The sequence below is a fragment of the Lagopus leucura genome, unplaced genomic scaffold (assembly GCF_019238085.1).
Source record: "Lagopus leucura isolate 7727_CA_CO unplaced genomic scaffold, USGS_WTPT01 Super-Scaffold_100001, whole genome shotgun sequence".
NCBI classification, from domain to species: Eukaryota; Metazoa; Chordata; class Aves; order Galliformes; family Phasianidae; genus Lagopus; species Lagopus leucura.
In genome coordinates this window covers 97,212,202-97,230,954 of record NW_024962262.1, presented here as the reverse complement: position 1 = coordinate 97,230,954, position 18,753 = coordinate 97,212,202, and the positions used below count along the sequence as shown (strand labels likewise).

Sequence of the window (18,753 nt, the reverse complement as noted above, 5' to 3'; positions counted from 1 at the left end):
AAATTGTGCGTTTATAAAAGACAAATGCTCCATTGCTGTTTGTCAGTGTGTTGCTCATGAAGGAATTTCTTTGTTTATCCATTTTTCTTTTTTAAAGAGGCAATGAAACTCAACACAAAAGATGTGGATTAAAGCAGCATCAGAATGAAATGCACAGAAGTCAGGAAATGCTGGAATCACCTGGTGGTCTTTAAAAGCTCACAGGCTGTTCTTAGGGCAGGATTTCTGCCTTGTTCAATGAGGGGCTTAGATAGTGTATGATAAATAACGTGTATGGCCACACAATGAATAATGAAGGAGAAATGAAATATTGAATAGCCACTTATTCAGCAAGTTGCAGGCTTCCTGTGGACCGAATGTGGCAGGGTCCTGCAGGAGGTAGCAGCTCAGTGGAAGTAAAGGAAAGCCACGTTAAAAAGTCTGCACAGGAGGCTGTGGTTAGGAGCATGAGAGGGGCTGTTAAACTGCCATTTGAGTGTTTCACTTCACAAATTTCGCATTTTAGAAGCAAGATCAGTCTGAAATTCCAGATACTACAAAAGATTTTAAATGGCTGTGAGAGCTCTTGAGATTATCTAAATCAAGCCACTATGTAAAATGAGGTCACAGTCTTGCCCGTTGTGCTGCATGGGAAAGCTGTGAAAGGTAGTGAAGGCTGTGCGTGGTCAGGGTACTTGCACGCACAGAACAAATAGGCTTGCTGGAGCAAACACTGTACATTGTAAGTTGTGTACAAGATCGTTTGCCAAGCTTACAGCCTCTGCAAGAGCTGAACTTTGTTTCTTGCCACATTCTTTGGAGAATATTATAGAGCAGTCATATAAAGCAAGATGACAAATCTCAGGGGGCTCCTATGCTGTGGCTGAGTAATGCTGCTGTTTCCCAGTAACTTGGTAGCAGAAGGAAATGGAGTGTAGCCTTTTGCAGTGTTTCAGTAAAATGCAAGGTATATTTTCTGCTTGTTCTAGGGACGCTCTTAAGTAAGACTGGGGGCACTCTGGATTCTCCCAGTGCTGTGCTGCAATGGAGTGCCTCTGCTTAGGCAGGAAGATAGCTAACTTGGTGCTTATGCATACGGATTATTGCTATTGTAAGTGTGGTTTGACCACTGTTGAATCTAAGCAACCACCTAAAAAACTGATTGATTTTCAGGTAGTTTAGTAAGTTGAGTTGGTTGGCAGTGAAAGATTGGTTCAGCACTGCGCTGGAGTTGGTCCAGCAGCAGTGCTATGCAAAGGAGAAAAGATGGGGCAAGTTTCCAGTGACCTGTTGGATCTGCTCAGCTGCTCAAGGAGTAATGTCTTCGGAGGAAAGGTCATATAGAGCCATTAACAAAACTTGTACCAATATTTGTTCAAACTTTCCCAAGTTCTTGCTATTAGCCTGTGCAAATAAATTTAGCAGGGAGTTGGCAAAATGCCCTGTGTACTGTTAACCCTAGTAGTGACTGGTTACAGGATCCCTGGCCTTCTCTCCTAACTTCACCTTGGTGAAACCTGGAGGTTTAGTGCCAATTTGGAGCCTTCATGCATGAAGTGGTGAGTGAGAACTTGGTAACAGGCACACGTTTGAAATGGCTTGGCAGATACCTTTTGCTTTTACTCCCAGATCTTAATCTTGTGGAGTTTTAAAGCTGCTCGGTTCTATCAGGGTTTTTTGGATAACAGTGATGAATGCTATTGCACAGTGCTCTGTAGTGGCTAAGTCACTTTTGCCATTTTCTTTCAAAAAGATAATCATTATTGGATACTGGCCAGGTCTAGGAAATCTCACCTCCAAAGAGCAAAAATTTCAGCAAGTCAGAACTCTGGAAACAGCAGAGGAATTCTTTTGAGTTCTTAACTGAAGCAGATGTTGCTGCTTGTTCAAGGAGCAGCGTGCCAGACATGTCAAGCCAAACAGCATGCCAGAGAACTAGGGGCTACCACACTGCCACAAAACCTATGCCTGCTGCTTGATTCTTCCTCTTGTTCTTGTCCTCAAACATAAATTAGGACACCACAGAGCATGTTCTATGCAGTGGTATGTTGGTGGCACCAACTATGTTTTCAAGTGCTGTTATTTCCTCCTGTGTATTCATACACCTTCCTGCACGTGCCTTAAATTTGGTTTTGGAAGTTGTGGGTAGAGAGAATACAAGTGATTCAAGGAAAGGGAGCACTGAGAGCAGGGACTCAAGATGACACTGGACTGAATCATAAGCCAAGTCCAAAGACTTGGGTTCTCAAATGTCTGATTCTGAGCTGTGTGGAAGTGATGGGTCCTGAAATCCTCTTAAGGTTGGAGCTTCTTTGGAAAAAGGTCCAGGCATAGGATTGTAGTGTCAGGGCTGAACTAACACCCAGTACAAAATTTTTGTAATATCTTGGCAGTTAGCTTACTGTTTTGGCAGGGAGGTGAAGTTCCTCCCTGTCCAGTGGCAGAATGTAAGGGGAGAAAACTTGAGTGGAAGGTCTTTGAAAAGGATCTTGCTGAACTCACTAGCATTGAAGCATACGTAGGAAGCAGAGGGCCTCAGAGAAATGTGTGCCGGGTTTACTTCAATCCCTTCTTCAGGAGGCATATATCAGGGGCTGCCATAGCCAACTCACTGCTCTGCTTCTGTGGGAGAGTGTATTTTCCTCACCACTGTTATCAGCATGATGCCAACAGATATTCTGTTTGGGTGCAAGCATACACAAGAATTTGCTTTTCTGTGTAGTGAATGTAATATGAGGTCGAAGTTGGAAATGTCAACTCTATAGCTGCATGTTGCTGGAAAGGCCAGCAGAAGTCAGAGAAGACAACCCAGGGCATATAAAATATTGCTACACAGCTCAGATGACATACATAAATACATAGGCTGGGGATTACGCTGCCAGGCATGGGCTTGTGCCTATTAACATATGGTCTCGCAGCCGTCCCTTTGGGTGCTGGTTTTTGTCTTCTGAAAATGTTGAAGTTTGGTGTAGAAGTTGTGTGTATTGAAGTGTGTACTGTTTCTTTTCTGATCGAAACCTGCTACTTTAAAGCACCAGCCTTTCCAAGGAAAGAAGGGACTAGCCTGTTCTGTCCCATGGCACTGCCAGAGTGCTGAGTCCATGGCAGCAACTGGAGGTGCTCAGCCCACGTTGGATTAGCTGGGAGAAAACAGCAGTGATGCCTGTGAGGAGATACATAGTGAGGCAACAGAGCAGTGGTCATTAGCTGCTCCCACACATCTCAGACTTTTTGACACAAAGGGGAAGAGACCTCATTCAGTGGTGTGAGCTTGTGAGGATCTGGTTTCCATAACAACTCCAGGTCTTCTCTTTGTGTTCCAGCGTCATCTTTTTGAGCCGCTCCTAGAACTTGACTTGTTACAGCGCAGCGCGCTTCAACAGCAGCTCACTCCTCTTTGGCAGCTGGAGCGCCCGTTGTTACCTTGGGAGATGACTTATTTGTCACAAAGGCAATGCAGAATGTGAAACACAAATCTGCAGTGTCTGTCTATTCTTTCCAGCTTTTCAGTGGCTGGTATGTTTGATCTTCCCCCAGATGGTGACCTGCTGGTCTTTAGCTAAAACTGTCTGTATAACTCAAGGGTATGTATATGCACCTAAGCTCTGATTGCAGTTACATGGTGGGGTAACTCCCACCCCTACTGGCACACTAGGGGTGCCCAACGCACATAGGACTACCCACTCTTTGTATAAGTGGGTGTCAGAGCTCACAAAGGAACAGTGCCTGACTGCTGGAATATCTTTTAGAAAGGTATTAAAAGCTGACATGGGTTGCAGCAGTACAGAGGCTGTACATGTGGTGCAGAAATACTCTAAATCTTGAGGAGCTCAGCAGCGGGGTTGGGCATGGTGAGCATCTCTGCAGAGCTGGCTGCAGGCATTCTCCTTTCTGCTGCTGGTGACAAGGAACAGCGAGTTCTGTGAAGATGTCTGCCAGACTGCTACTTTCCTTTTTAAGTATTGATACGGTTTGGGAAAATATATGTGACTGTGACTCCCTGCTTGCTGGCAATTGAACAGTCAGAAGTAGAATCATAAAATCATGGAATATCCTGAGTTGAAGGGGACCCACCAGGATCATCGAGTCCAGCTCCTGACTCCACACAGCACCACCCAAATCCAATCCCTGTGTCTGAGAGCAGTGTCCAAACGCTCCTTGTACTCCAGCACTCAGGGCCGTGCCCACAGCCCTGGGCAGGCTGTTCCATGCCCAGCGCCCTGTGGTGCAGCCCCTGTCCCTGACCCCCAGCTGCCCTCCCCTGACAGCTCCATGCCGTTCCCTCGGGCCCTGTCGCTGTCACACAGAGCAGAGCTCAGCGCTGCCCCTCCGCTCCCTGTGAGGAGCTGCAGCTGCCATCAGGCTTCCCCTCAGCTCCTCTGCTCTGGGCTGAGCACACTACTGGACCCCAGCCGCTCCTCACACACCTTGCCCTCCAGACCCTTCACAATCTTCATAGCCCTCCTTTGGACGCTCCCTCTTACTGTTATGTCCTTTTTGTACTGTGGTTAGGCTGTAAACCAGCTTGTTTCTATAGCGTGTTACGTAGTTAGATCAGTTGGCATTGGTGTTCAGCTGTGCACTAGTGCACATCTCTAGGGGATGTTTCTTCCTTAATTTTATCGAAAAAAAAGTTGTTAAAAGGTGCAGAGACTTTTGGAGGGAAGGTCTGACAAGCACAGCAGCCTGGGAATGGTGGCTTGCTCTGACTACTGTCTCTGCGTGGGTCCGCAACCCTGCCACTGATGGGGCAGCCCTCAAAAGCTGGGAGCAGCTTCATTTTGCAGGCTGTCAGCAATGCATGCAGCCCAGAGCAGGGGTCAGAAAGGCGCTAACACCCTCTGCTCCCATCTGTTGTTGCTCTGTCCCATCTTTTCCTGTTCACTCTACTTCAGTGTTTGTCACCAGGGAAGCCTGAATGCATAAAAGAGAACCACAATTGAGACTGGCATTGAAGTAATAAATTTAACTTTGAAATAAACGATACCTGTGGGTAATAGGTTTGAAATTGCTGTGTTCCTTGGTAACAGGATATAATTATAAGTACCACAAGATCTGCAGGGCAAAGGTGCAATTATCCCCCTCATTTCAAAGTTTCAGTGAAAGCATTACTACAATGTTGCCACAATTCAGTAACATGGAACAGTGAACTTATTGGCAAGATAACAGCGGTTGAGCGCACGCTTCTTTGTGATCTCTCCACACTGGAGCCCTCCACCCAACAATCTTGAAAATGCACAATATGCTGTGATAAAATCCACCCAGCCACAGTGCATCACAGTTGCTGTGAGATTGCTGAAGGGTTCCCTTAGTAACTGCCAGGGAATGCTCGATGAGTGATGGAAGCGCTTTATACCAGCGGGCAGGTCATCATTTGTTACCGCGCCATCCTACAGTAATTAAAGGCTATTGAATGATATTTCTACACTGTAACCATGGGGAGGTGGGGGCTGCCTTTGTGTCCCTACTTACAGTTGCTCAGTAATTACAGAGTAATGACTGATAGCATTCCTGTGTTTCACTGGGCTGCTTATTGTGTAGGGTTGTTCTCTAGGAGTCTGGGGGTGATGCCCTGAATGCAGCTACTTCTAACAGCAGTCCATCTGCATACAGCTTTATTGTTCCACCTCCTTAGGGGCTGGCAGCAAGAAGGTGATTGTGGCAAGATCCACATGGACTGAGGACATCGGAGTTAGGGGTGTTGCTGATGGATAGGGTATTCAACTGATAAGCGGGATATAGCTCTAAGGGGAAATGCTGTATTTCCAGTGGGGTGCTGTCTGTCTGTCTGTTCATTCACTTGGATATTGATCAGTAACCCAGGTTTGGGATGGATTTTTGTTCTAGTCCAAGGTTAGCTAGACAGCCATCATATAATCATCTGAGTTGGAATGGGCCCTTGAAGGTCATGTAGTCCAACTCCTCTGCAATGAACAGGCTAGATCAGACTGCTCGGAGCCCTGTCCAGCCTGACCTTGAATGCCGCTAGGGATGGAGCATCCACCACCTCTCTGGGCAGCCTGTTCCAATTGTTCACTATAACTGGGCACATAACTTGAGGCACGACACCCCCATGGTCTCAAGGGGCCTTCCTGGAGTTGTACTGCTGCAGAATAACGCTGTAGGTGTAACTATGCATACAGTTTGGTCTAAACCTTTGCTCACAATGCAGAAATAGGGCTCTGGGGGCTATTAAACTCGAGTAGAGTTCATGCATGGTGCTCCAAAGCTAGTGGCTGAACACAGTGGGAGCTGTAAGTCAGCCCTGCCCATTCCAAAGCAGTGAGTCACATAGGGCCCTTTGTGACCTATCCATGTGCCACCCAGGTATGACATACACTGCAGTGGCCCCACAGTGTGTCAGGACAGTGATGGGACAGGGCAGGAGCATGTGGGTCTGGCAAGGAGGGAGACCCAAGGCACTTTCCACTGCAGCTTTTCCTGGCACCACTCATCCCAGAGGATGGAGGAGAAATTCCCCAGCTGCCTCAAGGTGGCTTTGGTGGAAAGTGTGGCTCCCTGGAGTCCTACAAGGTGTGCAAAGTGAAGGTGCTGTGACTCGGTGAGTGAAGGTCCTGAATAAGCCTGGGGCCACCAATGTCCCCTGTTCAGTGCCTCCCTGAGAGCCGTAGGCATGGGGATGGAGAGGACAGAGCTCCTTTGTCATGCTGGGCTTGTATTTCCTAGGGAGCGAAAGTGGGAGCAGCTGAAATGCTGGAAGTGGTATAGCGATAAGAGTCCAGAGTAACAACAGGTACTATTTACAATTAGCAAGGAGCATTTTTATGCCAACTGTAGTCCTTTCTAGAGTAGCATTTGAAAATATAGCCTTGGCTTGCCTCTCCACATCCTTGCTAATCCTTGTAACCCTGCCCTGCATTGCTTGCTTGTTTGTAGGTACAAGCTGCTTGTGACTTTTCCTTGTAGCATCCAGATTTGGCTATTTTTTGAAAAGATAGATTGGATAGTCCAGCGTGCTGGCCATTCATAACCTTGGGGACTTTGTGAAGCCAAGAGAAATAAAGCCACAAGCTGCAGTGCAGAGGCTCTGGGACTGCTGCAGTTCTTGCTCTGCTGGGGAGTATTTGGGAAGAAAACTCCAATTACAAAGCCACAAGGAGAGCCGCTTGTCACATCCAAGCCTGTTTCTCCTTTTGGAGGCTGCTGCAGTGCTGCCAGACTCAGTTCTCCCATGTGTGAGCCTGACTGTCTCTGTTGCTGGGAGTGATGATGGTGGTTTCTTTCTTTTCTTTCTTTTTTATTAAAAAATGTAACATTTGGGTCTTTGAAATTGAAATGGATTTCAGTCTTATATTAATTATTGATAAATGGAGCCTCAGAGATGGAGATGAAGCCTGGCATGATTAAAGACAGACAGTTTTTAATTTTATGTCTCTCACAGTGACAGAGGAATCCAGTTTAATAGGAGTCATTTATTAAAAGGAACTTAATCACAAGCATGCAAGTAATTGGGAGTGAGATAGCAGGGGAAATGGGGGGAAAGAGGTGTGCATCGGTGCAGGGGGGCAGTCAGTAGGGGTGGGGATGACCCTGTGGTGTATAGAGGCCCTTTTCAAGTCTCAACTCGTGTGGGGAACACAAGAGGAAGCCACAGAGCCTGAGTGCAAAGGCAAGGGAGCCACGATCTGGCAAAACAAAGTAGTGGTGAAGCTGCTGAACCCGAGGCTCGAGATGACATCTGAGCAACATTAAGGAGGCCTTGCCATTTACAAGGACCCGCTGCCCTGCCTGAATGCAGAATGAAAATGACAATTTTCTCCTCCAAAACTTTACAGGCTAATTAAAAGGCATGACACAAAAAAATGGATAAAGAAAGACAAGGAGATTATATTTTCCTCTGAATGTGGGAGTAAAAGTGTTACTCTCCCTGTCAGGCTTACTGAAAGGCATGTAGGTAGTTGGTATGCATTTTTGTGATGCTGCTCTGTAAGAATGCCACTTCAGGAGACCTGCAGTGATCGGGCCCCTCCTTCCTGTTCCCTGGCTGCACTGCCCACTGGCTAGCAGGTGGTGAGGATGCTGCTGCTTTAATGTTTATTCATTTCTCAGGTTGGATGTTACTTGGATTGACTGCATTATCAGTCTGCAGTCCCTTTTGCGATGGCATTGTCTGAGCTGTAAGCTAGGGGGATTGTGTGTGGTGAGCACCGTCAGCACCATCAACTGCTGCTGCCTGGTGAACTGGAGAAACCGTGGGTGGTTGTACCTCACTCCAGCAGTTCCGATACAAACTTGGTTCCCACACTTTCATCTTAGCATCATTTTGTTGCTTTTTCTGTAATGGACGTTGCTAAATTTATAACTCTTTGCTGTGCAAATCTGACTTTGCTGTATTTAGTGTAGCCTGGGATGGGGATGCAGCGTTATTAAACCGTACTGCAAAAAAATAAAACAGGGTAAAATACTGGGCAGCTTCTTGTCAGGCAAAAGCTGGGCAAACTCAAAGGGACCATTGTAAAATTTTTGCCTGAATTGCTAGCTCTTCTTGTGAGAGCTTAGTATGAAGACTAGCATTTTTGAAGTGCTGTTTTACTGTTACTTTTGTCTTGGGATAGTCTTGGTAGTAGAGATGGGGATTGCAGTGTTCAAAATGACAGGAACAAATGTGTCCACCATCTTTTGTGGCTAATGAGATTTTTATGTGGATTAAGTAGAAGCACACAAGCAGTGGAGGACAAGAAAATGAATTGATGTAACACTGATATTCATTGAAGGATGGAAAGAGAATAGAGCATTGATTTAAAGAGTTTTCCACATCATGTTTTTTCTCACTATCATACATTACAAGTCTCATTGAGGAAAAGGAGAGTTATGTATGCCGTAGAGGAATGTTGATGGCCTTAAGAATATGAGATTTAGGGGGTGTAGTGGAAATGCTAAGTCATGGTTTGAAGTGATTGAGCACCTGGAGGGAAGGCAAGGCCAACCCACTGGAGCTCAGGTGCATGCACTCAGTGGACTTGATTAACTGCAAGCTGTGAAGCCAGGATCCACCCCTTCTCAGACCTCATTTAAGGGTTGGCAGTGGAGGTGAGGGTTTTTCATTGGAGATCCCTGCCTACCTGAGGCCTTCTGGGTGTAAGTAGAGTTTCTTCCTTTGTTTCTGCATCCATGGCTTATGCATTTGGGTTTGTCCCAGGCTGCAACCTGGGGTTTTGCTAGTCTGCTGTCGCTGCTGTGCTTTCCATCATGTTATAGCATTATCGGGGGCTGGGGTGGGGCTCTCTGGTAAAAGACTATGGATTGAGGCGAAGGAGCAGTAGGAATGCTGGTGACCAATTTAAGGAGATTTCCCATTTGTTCTCCTTTTCTCTGTTCCTGTCTACTACATTTTCATGGAATCCATATGGTATTCCATACTTTTAACAAAATTGATATGATATACCTGAGAGGATTTTGGACTTCATTGTCCCTTTGGTTTCTTCTGATGAGAAGATATTTCAGTTCTCCACATGACAATATTTTTTCTTATTAAAAAGCAAATGCTAGTTTGGACCATTCTTGTTTTTTTCCAATTCAGGAAAAGAGATTGGGGAGAGCATGGAAAGTTGACTTATTAGTCCCTTTTTTTTGTTGTTGTTGAAATAAGCACTGGTTTTCAGAGTAATGACTATTACTCTTTTCAGAGGTGTTACAGGAACCCAGTCCTTCCTGAACTTGTCTGTATAGCTTCCGACACATTTGCCATGTGGAGCTTTGCTCTTTTTGTTCAGATGGATTCTTGAGCCACTCTTCCATACCTATCAGGATATAGCTTCCTAGCTCTTCTGTAGCATGTGTATACAGGAAGAAACACTTCTCATCAGGGTAGCTGTTTACGTCCAAGATAAAAGAAAACATCTTGCTCTGTCCTTTTCATCATTCTTCCTCTTTGTTCTTTGGTCTCAACTTAGCTGTAAGCTAGAAACACTGCAAAGCTGTACTTGGCGAAGATGAAGAGCGTAACACCTAATGATCAAATGCTAGGTGTTCAGAGCCACACTTGTAGATAGGCTTCTGACCAGGCTGCCTGAGACCTTCATGGAAAGCTGGTCTGGCCGAGAGGGTAAGGGTTTAGCATCAGTCATGCTGTCCTTTGAACGTGATAAAGTCTTCAGCCATTTCCCTAGGGCACTAATGCAAAAGATTATAAAGCAGCTCTATAATTTTTGTCTATTCAGAATTTAAACTACTATCAATCATCTCAAGTTTTTAGTGTCAAATAAGATAATGTAGCCAACTATATTATTAGGAAGAGATGTGTTTCTGAAGCAGTGAATGTCTGTGGGTGTGTCTGAATAGCGCTTAACTAGATACGTGGTCTCTCCTCAACAGTGCTATTTAAAAAGAGCTTCTGCTTGTGGAGGTGGACTCTGACTGAGGGAAGCCATGCTGAGGGATGTGGCCATCTACTACTTCCTTTGTAGCTTGAATGTTTGGTAGGGAGGCTGATAAAAAAGAAGGATATAACATCACACAGTCTGAAAGTAACTTTTCTATTGCCTTTACATAAAATAGCTCTGGGGCTGAAGAAACTTGGTTGAGAGGTGGTCTGGAAATGATCTGATTTGCTCTATCTGATGGTCACTCCCTCTTTTGTTTTGTACCCTTTAAGAGGAGTTTTTGTGCTGGTGTAGATGCTGGAATGACTGATTTAGATGTGGATAGCTTGGTGCATATAAGCAGCAATAGCCTGGGCAGCTGGAAAGCAAGCATGGTGCCGCAACTCTATTGTAATCCTTGATAGAGGCTTTCCTGAGCTGGAGAAGTAATGAGTTGGAGTTCTGGTCCCTCTGTGGAAGCTGGGGAGGAGATGTGAGAGTAGAAATAAAAGGAAGGAGGGAAGGCACGTTGTGCTGAGGAGGTACTTTGGGGAGAAAGAGAACTGCGGAAAGCTGTGGCCCACGGGTAACCTAAAATAGAACTGGGACACCCCTCAGATGCCACAGCGGTGGGTGGCCCATACCATACAGGAACACCTACGGCAGCCTGCAAAGGACTTAGGCTGGAGCAGAGGAAAGAAGTAAAAAAGAAGGAAGCAGAGGAAGGAAGGGATGGGGGGGGGAGGAAAATCAAGGAGCAGCAGTAAGAAATTGCCACATAGTGCCCCAACCTCTTGCACCGCCCATTGCTTCACCCAAGGAACCGATAAGACTGAGTGCAAAATATGGCCAAAAACAGGAGGACAAATTAACTGAGATGAGGTGGCAGGTGATATGTTAGACCGAAGTTGAGCCTGGGGGACTGGAAAGAAGTAGTGTACCTAAGTGTTTAATTATTTATCATCTTTGTTTTTGCAGTGTCTCCTTCAGTAAATAAAAGTTTATGTTAATTGGCAATAAATCAAATTAAGTGAAATTCCCAAAGTTAAGACTGTTTTGCCCATGACACTTTAGAACTTACTCTTGCAAAAAACTGTTGTATCTCCCTCACAGTTATTTATAATCCCTTTCATCTGATGATTTGCCTTAATTTTAATAAGCAATAAGGTAGATTTTTCATTTTCAGAAGGCTATAACATTATGCCTCCCTAGAAAGTTGTAGAGGCTCCAAGCATGCTCTGTTGTGGTTCTCTTTTTTTCTTTATTAGCCCAGTGCAATCAAAACAAGCCTACAAAGCTAATGTTGGGAAAGAGCTGAGTAAAAAGTTTATTGGCTTCCTTCATATTGGTGTTTCTTAACCAAATAAAATCTTGACTTGTTTGTCCATGAACTCTCATAATGCCTTTGTACAAGAGTGTTCAGAGGACAAAAAGGAGGGCTCATCATTTCCTGTACTGGCAAGTGACTTTAAGATAGTGACTGCACTCATCATGCATTATAGAATAATGAGAAGAGATACTTGTATTGATCTCTTAACAGAGAAGGCACGACGAGCCATAAAAATGATGTATGGATTGTTTCACGTCACTGAAATGCAGCCATCTCAGGTGCAGGGCCTGCTAGCTACTAATGCATGCAGAGGTTTGGGGGTAATGAAGGATACTGAGGAAGTGACAAGTGGCCGTGTCACTGTGCTCTGATCTCCATGCTGGGTTTTTCCATATGGCATTGAACACTCCTTACCCAGGGTTTTCAATCACATTTGAATTGCGCTCAGGGCGAGGCCTGGCTTACTTACAAGAAGAAGGATGAAGGGGAGAGTATGCAGATGGTTGGTACTTTCAGTTTTATTCCCTTCCACCAGCAGGGAGTGAAGAGATATCAGTCTTACGTCCGAATTTACTTGGTTGCTTTGAGGCTTTTGTTTTAGTATTGTAAAATTCTCCACGTGGGTTCAATTCTTCTCGCTGCCCTTGCACTCAGTAGCCAAACTCCTGCTCTAGAGAAAACAGTGACTGGTGGTACCTTAGAAAAAGCTCCTTTGTTTTCTTCTGGAGTTTTTGTTTTTCTTTTTAAAAGCTCTGAATAGACAGATTCATTTCCAGCTATTATAGTAATAATGACCTTTGCACTAGAAAAATAATGATGGCCATAAGGGTCTCCAGCCAGGCTATTGTGGGACCCCCAGTGCTGGAGGCCAGGCATCTGGCCCAAAAATTACATGTCAAAATATAATTGGCTTCAGCAACAAAGAGAGGGAGCAGAAGGAAGAAAGGGGAAGTCAGCAGGTCGAATAGTGAGGTTGCAGGTGTTTGTGTCTAAATGGCCTCCCAATGTACCATTTTGCTCCTATAATGGCACAGGATTAGGAGAGGAGAATGACTGAGGTCTTATCAAATGTGCAAGTGAACAGCATAGCCCATCCACCTCCTGTCCCCTCCTTCAGACTAAATTTTAAAGGACTTTAAGGATTTGGAAAACCAGATTTAGCAGCTGGAAATCATTCTCTCCCTCCCCTCGTTCTCCATCCTCTTTTCCATTGCCCCCTCCATTTCCTATTTCTGTTTCATTCAGTAATTAACCTTCAGAATAATCTTCTTCCAGAACTGGCTAAGCTGTTCTTCTGTTTCCCTATTGTTGTATCCTTAAGACATAAGCAAGACCAAATGTTGTGAATTACTGATGGGTTCTGCTATCTGGAAGGCAGATGAGCTTAGCAGGGGGAAGGAGTAACGGAGGGGAAAAGGGTGAAGTGTCTTCTGCTGGTAGGGAGGAGAAGTTGGGCTTTGGGATTTTTTTGGTTACATCTAGTGTTGCTCTTTTTAGGTGGTTGTCCTCTTGGGCTCTGCAGAATGAGAGCCAAATGTGTTGTTGCCTTTTGAAAGTCAGCAGCATCACAATCAGTGTAAGCAGAGGAAGGCTGTTTTCCCCCCCTCACTTTCTCATCCTATATATTGGAAACTGTTATTTTTTTTCCATCGGTGTTCATGTTTTATTCTCTACTGTTCATTGCACTCTCTTTTTTTGCTATCAGTTGCTCCCAGTTGTCATCAGTCCACTCAATTTCTAAGAAGGTAAGCCATTGGCAGGCAGTGTGTTATAAAACAAGGTCTCTCTCCTTACCTTTCTGTTCAGTAACTTATCTGGGTGCAGACTATGATTTTACACTAGATTTTGCAATAATTTGTTCATTTTTGTCAGTTGTTAGATGAGTAGTTTGTGTGACTGAATTTTTAGCCCCTGGTTTATTTGAGAATTACGTTTTTCTGAGTATCTGTTCCTAATTTTCCGTGTCATTTGATGGATCATGGATGCCACATGACATTATTCTTGTTCCTAGATCGGTGAATCAGAGTTTGCTACAAGTTACATCCTTTAGCCTGTTGACAAGCTATCTATGAATATTTATAAGTATTCAGTGACTCTGATATTCACATAGCACAGAGGGCTGTTCAAAATATATGCAAGGACACTTCTGAATAGTATGTGTACATTGAGATATAACTGGGATCAGAATGTGCACGAATATTTTAGCATTATCTGCTTTTCTATCTCTGAACAAGCATCTTTATCCTTTCTTTCTTTGAATATGATTTTCTTGCAGCTTATTGGAGAGAAAAAAATGATCCTAAGCCTGTCTTAGAAATGAAGCACCCAACTTTGCTCCTTCTCACTGAGTCATTTGGTTCTTATCTCCATTCAGTGAGGTTTTTCTCTTGAGGTGGGTAGGGTGGCTGTGTTGATCGGTGATGGAGAAGTCAAAAAGACAGCAAGAATGTGCATAAATATTATTTGGGAACAGCTGTCTTGTTGACCCTAGTAATAGTGTTCACATTGCCTCAATTTGATCTGTAGGCAAAAATACTGAGCTGGTACAATGTGTTGCAGTACTTCCTTGCGTAAATGAATAGAAAATCATGTAGCCAGAAGTCCTCATGTTGATGAGCTTGCTCAGCTGTCTGTGGGCTGAGTCAGAGTTGTGTACAGGCTAGGATCTCAGCTTGCTGATACGGGTCTATAGCCCACATAGCTGATGTTCCTTCTCCAAAGAATCTTGACTCTGTTACTCCTTTCTGCTTTGGGCTATTGACTTCAATAATTTTAGATCAGCCTCCACTGAAAATAAGATTTTTAAGTAAAATAAATATGGGAGTTGCTTCAGTGTTTTCTGGGATGTGAGCCTTTGGTTTTTGGTATTTTTTTTTTTTTTTATTCTGCTTAAAAATATTAATGAAGCATTGCATGAAACATTCATCTTTATGGAGCAGTAGCAATGTTTGCATCTTTTCTGTGCAGCAGCTAATACCAGAATTCACTTAATTAAAAATGAAATGGTGAATTGTAATGGCAGGGCAGGAGAAGGCTCGAGTTGGAAGCCTGCCGAGTATTGGATTTTCAGTTGAGTTGAGTGATGCTTGTAGCTTTGCCACTAAGTTCTACGATTCTGTGTTTAAAAAGTTGTGAGAAATTTAATGGAAGCACCTTGAAACTCCCTGGAGCAAAACAGACTTCAGCTTTCTGTGTGTGCAGTGACCTAGCACTGTGGATCCTTGGCCTATAACGGCATGTACCTTGAAGAACTAGATGGTTAGTAGAGATGAAGAAAAGGATCTTGCAAAGCACTTGTTTTTGCTGCATGCAAAATAACCTTGGGAAATAAGCCCCCTTCGCATTATAGAGCCAATTCAGGACTAATTTATTATATTTACTTTTAATGGCTCCCTTCTGACAGCTAATACAAGTATTCCACGTAATCCTTAAGATCTGTCTGATATTCTCACAGCCAAATATGAGAGCAGTGGTATTTTCTAGTTCCCCAAGTGATCATCTTCTGATGTGCTCATCTTAAATGAGAATGTGAGTTCTTTGGGGCAGGAAGCTATATTTTTGTTTCAAGCACACCCATAACTGCTTAAAATAACTCTGTTCTTACTGTCAGCTGAAAAGTTGGTCCTTTCTGATCCAAGAGGCTGTCGCTGCAAGGAACTAGATATGCTTTTTCTTGGTATCTGATGAAGACTTTTGTCATTTCTGAACTAAATTTTCAAGAAAGATGGCAAGGAAAACCCACGCAATTACAGGGTGGAACTACTGCCAAGGAGCTGCAGTCCAAGACTGGGCACAGCCAGAGGGTTGTGGTTAACAGCTCTATGGTCAGGTGGAGGATGGTCAGGAGTGGTGTGCCCTAGGGTGCTGTCTTGGAACTCTTCTATGAAGAAAGGTTGAGAGAGCTGGGCTTGTTCACCTTGGAAAAGAGGAGGCTCAAGGGAGACCTCACTATGGTCTTCTAGTACTGGTATGGACATTATAAAAATCAGCCTCCCTTCTGTTTATATAATCTGGTAGTGACAGAACAACGGGGAATGGCTAATCTAAATGGCAATTTAGATTACTTATTAGGAGGAAATTCTTTAATCAGAGGGTGATGAGACTGCCGCAGGCTGCCCAGAGAAGCTGTGGATGTGCCATCTCTGGAGGCATCCAGGGCCAAATTTGGTGGGGCACTGAAGTCTGGTCTGGTAGGTGGGCTCTGCTCACAAGGAGGTTGGAAGGGACCTAATTCCAAACTAAGCCATTTGATAATTCTCTGCTACGATCCTGTTTGCTCATTTCTTAATTTTGTTTCTTTTCTTTTATAGGTAAGTCTTAGGGCTTTTTAATCATCTCCTGATTGTCCTGAAAGTAATGGTAAGTTACTTAATTTGATTTAAATATTTTTACATAAGTATTCTTTCATATATACTTTCACTAAGTAATTTGGATTGATGACAAAAATGCTATGGTGTGTAATGAAGATATTGAAGGGAAAAGATAAATAGATATGCACTTCTTCTGAGTCCTAGTCATTGTTAAATATCTTGATGCTATTTGAGAGTAGCTGTGGTAAATACCAGTATTTCACTGTAACTGATGATCATTAATAGTTACAAAATATCACAGCATCGTGTAATCCAAATATATAGCCAACACTGCTTCTATGTTGAGCGTGGGAAACAGCAACCAATGTGTGTACTGGAGTTGGTTATATCCAGGAACCTTAAGATCTTGCTGAGTGTTGTATTAAGAAGACCTTCGTACTGCAAAGCCTTCCTTTCTAGTTGTGTTGGAATGGATGTTGTGCAACGATAGAACTTTCTTGAGTGACAAGGAAGGCTAGTATATTCTTATGGGATAGGACATTAGCAGAGTCCATCGGTTTCCAAAGGAAGTTTTCTGTGTTTATCAGAAACTTACTGTGTTCTATGACACTCGACCTTTACTGTAATGTGACAGCTGAGTTCTGTTGAAGTTCTGGAAAGTCAGAGTAAAAACATCCATACTAAAATGCGGTCTGGAAGAGGCTGCTAGCATGTATCCTGCTCAGATCAACCTATTGACTCAAAGTGGGTGGTGCGATTTAGGGGAATGGGCATCTCAGCCAGTGTCAAGATATGTGGTCTACTGAGCTGAGTAGACAAGCTGTTTCCTTAGAAGGAACTTCTGATCCATATCTTAAGCCTTGTTCAGACTAAAGTACCCAGAGTGGCACACTTCCAGAATTGCTTGCTGTTTTTTTTTTTTCAGTAAAAGTCTTCATTTCACAGGTAAACCTTATGGCTCTGCCTCTCACTATCTGCCTAATGTGATAAAATGAGTAAATGAAATGTCTCAAATGTTGATACTGTGCTTGGATTAAATAAGGAAAACTAAGTTGGTTAAGTCTGTACAATTAAGAGATTACTTTTGATGGTCAGCTGCTATGCTTGAGCTCCTTCCATTCTTGCTAACAATTTTACATGCACTGGTTGCAATGGTTTTTCCGAAAGTCAATGTGGAATTAATTTAAACAGCAAATAGTTAATTGGCATGTTGGCAGTGGGAAGATGCTTATAGTCCAGATGTGGTCTGTCAATATCACTACAGCTTTGTACTTGAAGAATATCTCTCTTACGCAGGTATACGGTTTATTTAGTGGTTGAGGAGGGTAGAAGGACACTAGAGTTATCCAGATCCTGTACAAAAATGTGCTGAGGATTTGATTACTGTTGCTGTGGAGCAGCAGGTAGTCCATGGATTCTGGGTTAGAGCTGGTGCTGAAGTCGACAGCAGAGCTTTCTCTTTTCTTTTACTCTTGTCTGTCTGCAGTGTGACATGGTCCGTGATCCTCAGTCACACAGAAAGGAGTAAGCAAAACTGTGCAAAGTTTGTCATCTATCCTAGTATTTCAAGCTCCATTAGAATCAGAAAGGTTAGACACATTGTTTTCAATATGGCACAGGACAAAACTATGCTGTGTGACTACAAAGAGGGAGTAAATCAAAGTGCCTAAAATGACATTAAAGAGTAGGGACAAAACTCTCAAAAGCACCTCAGCTGCTCACGAGCTTGTCTTCCTGAAAAATCAAAGGAGTTGGGGATCTGAGTTCTTTTAAAAAGTGGAACTTGTTTTTGAAAGCTACTTTTGAAGACACATGCTTTGCATTTGCAAACTTGTTTGTTCCTCATCTAGGGAACACGCTTATTAAAATCAGTTACCATGATGTTCAGGGTACTGTGGTTTCTTAACACAGTGTCCTCTGATCAAGAGAAAAGCTTTTCAGCAACTGGTGCAGGGTAATCACCATATGGCGGAGTGTTGTGGGATGGTTTATTATGGTGTAGGATAAAGTGGAAACCTGTAGATTATGTGGTCTGTCTCTCATTCCTTGTGAAGTTCATCTTAAGACTGTGCAATGCGTTAGTGACTTTCCACTAATGCTGAAGTTGGACATCCCTCTGTGATCTCACTGTGCTGAAAAGCTCATGCTGCTTTGTTTCTTTTTTGAACTCCTGGCTTAAGTGTATTCATGGTCAGTAAACATCCATATGTTCTAATGTCAACATGATCTCTTAGTTTAAAGAGCTCTTTTTCTTCTCTGGTGCTTACCCATCTGATGAATTTACAGCCTGTAATCACACAGCCTTATATCTCTTGCTGTCTTTTCTATCCTGTCTTCCTACACATTCAGACAGGGAATGGAAGGGAGAGTTTCCAAAATGATCTGCTGGGCTGATGTAGCACCATCTTGATGGGAGCCGCGATGCAGCTGAACAAACTTTCACCTCAAACAGCCTAATGTATTGACTTTATACGGGAGAACAGGGCTATAAAAATTGCAACCCTGTGTTGCTTCAACAGTGCTCAAGCAGTGAAGATGGATATCAGCCTAAGCAATATAAAGGACTCCAAATCTGCTTAGTGGCATCTGATGGCATATTTAGTGTTAGTACTCAGATGGGCTTCACTACAATGTTTTTTGAACACATCTGCTAGTCTGTGAGCTTTCTTTATTAATGAATCACAAAGAGGCACTGGGAATGAATGTATAGTTACAAGTGATTGGTCTGCAAATATATATTTTTTTCTCCTTGGCTTTTAAATTACCTGCTTAGTATTTTAGGGATTGCAACTTAGTGGGAGTGATATGCCTA

The 18,753-nt window shown here is 43.5% G+C and overlaps 1 protein-coding gene and 1 long non-coding RNA gene across 2 annotated transcripts in view; both read left to right on the top strand.

Moving 5' to 3' along the window:
• LOC122177277 (limbic system associated membrane protein) overlaps window positions 1–18,753 on the top strand; it is a 958,414-nt gene that overhangs the window by 293,226 nt on the left and 646,435 nt on the right. The window lies entirely within an intron of this gene.
• Window positions 13,150–13,958, top strand: LOC122177280. The gene is made up of 3 exons (XR_006178033.1): window positions 13,150–13,207; window positions 13,337–13,376; window positions 13,907–13,958. It is a non-coding gene; the product is annotated as an uncharacterized LOC122177280 (long non-coding RNA).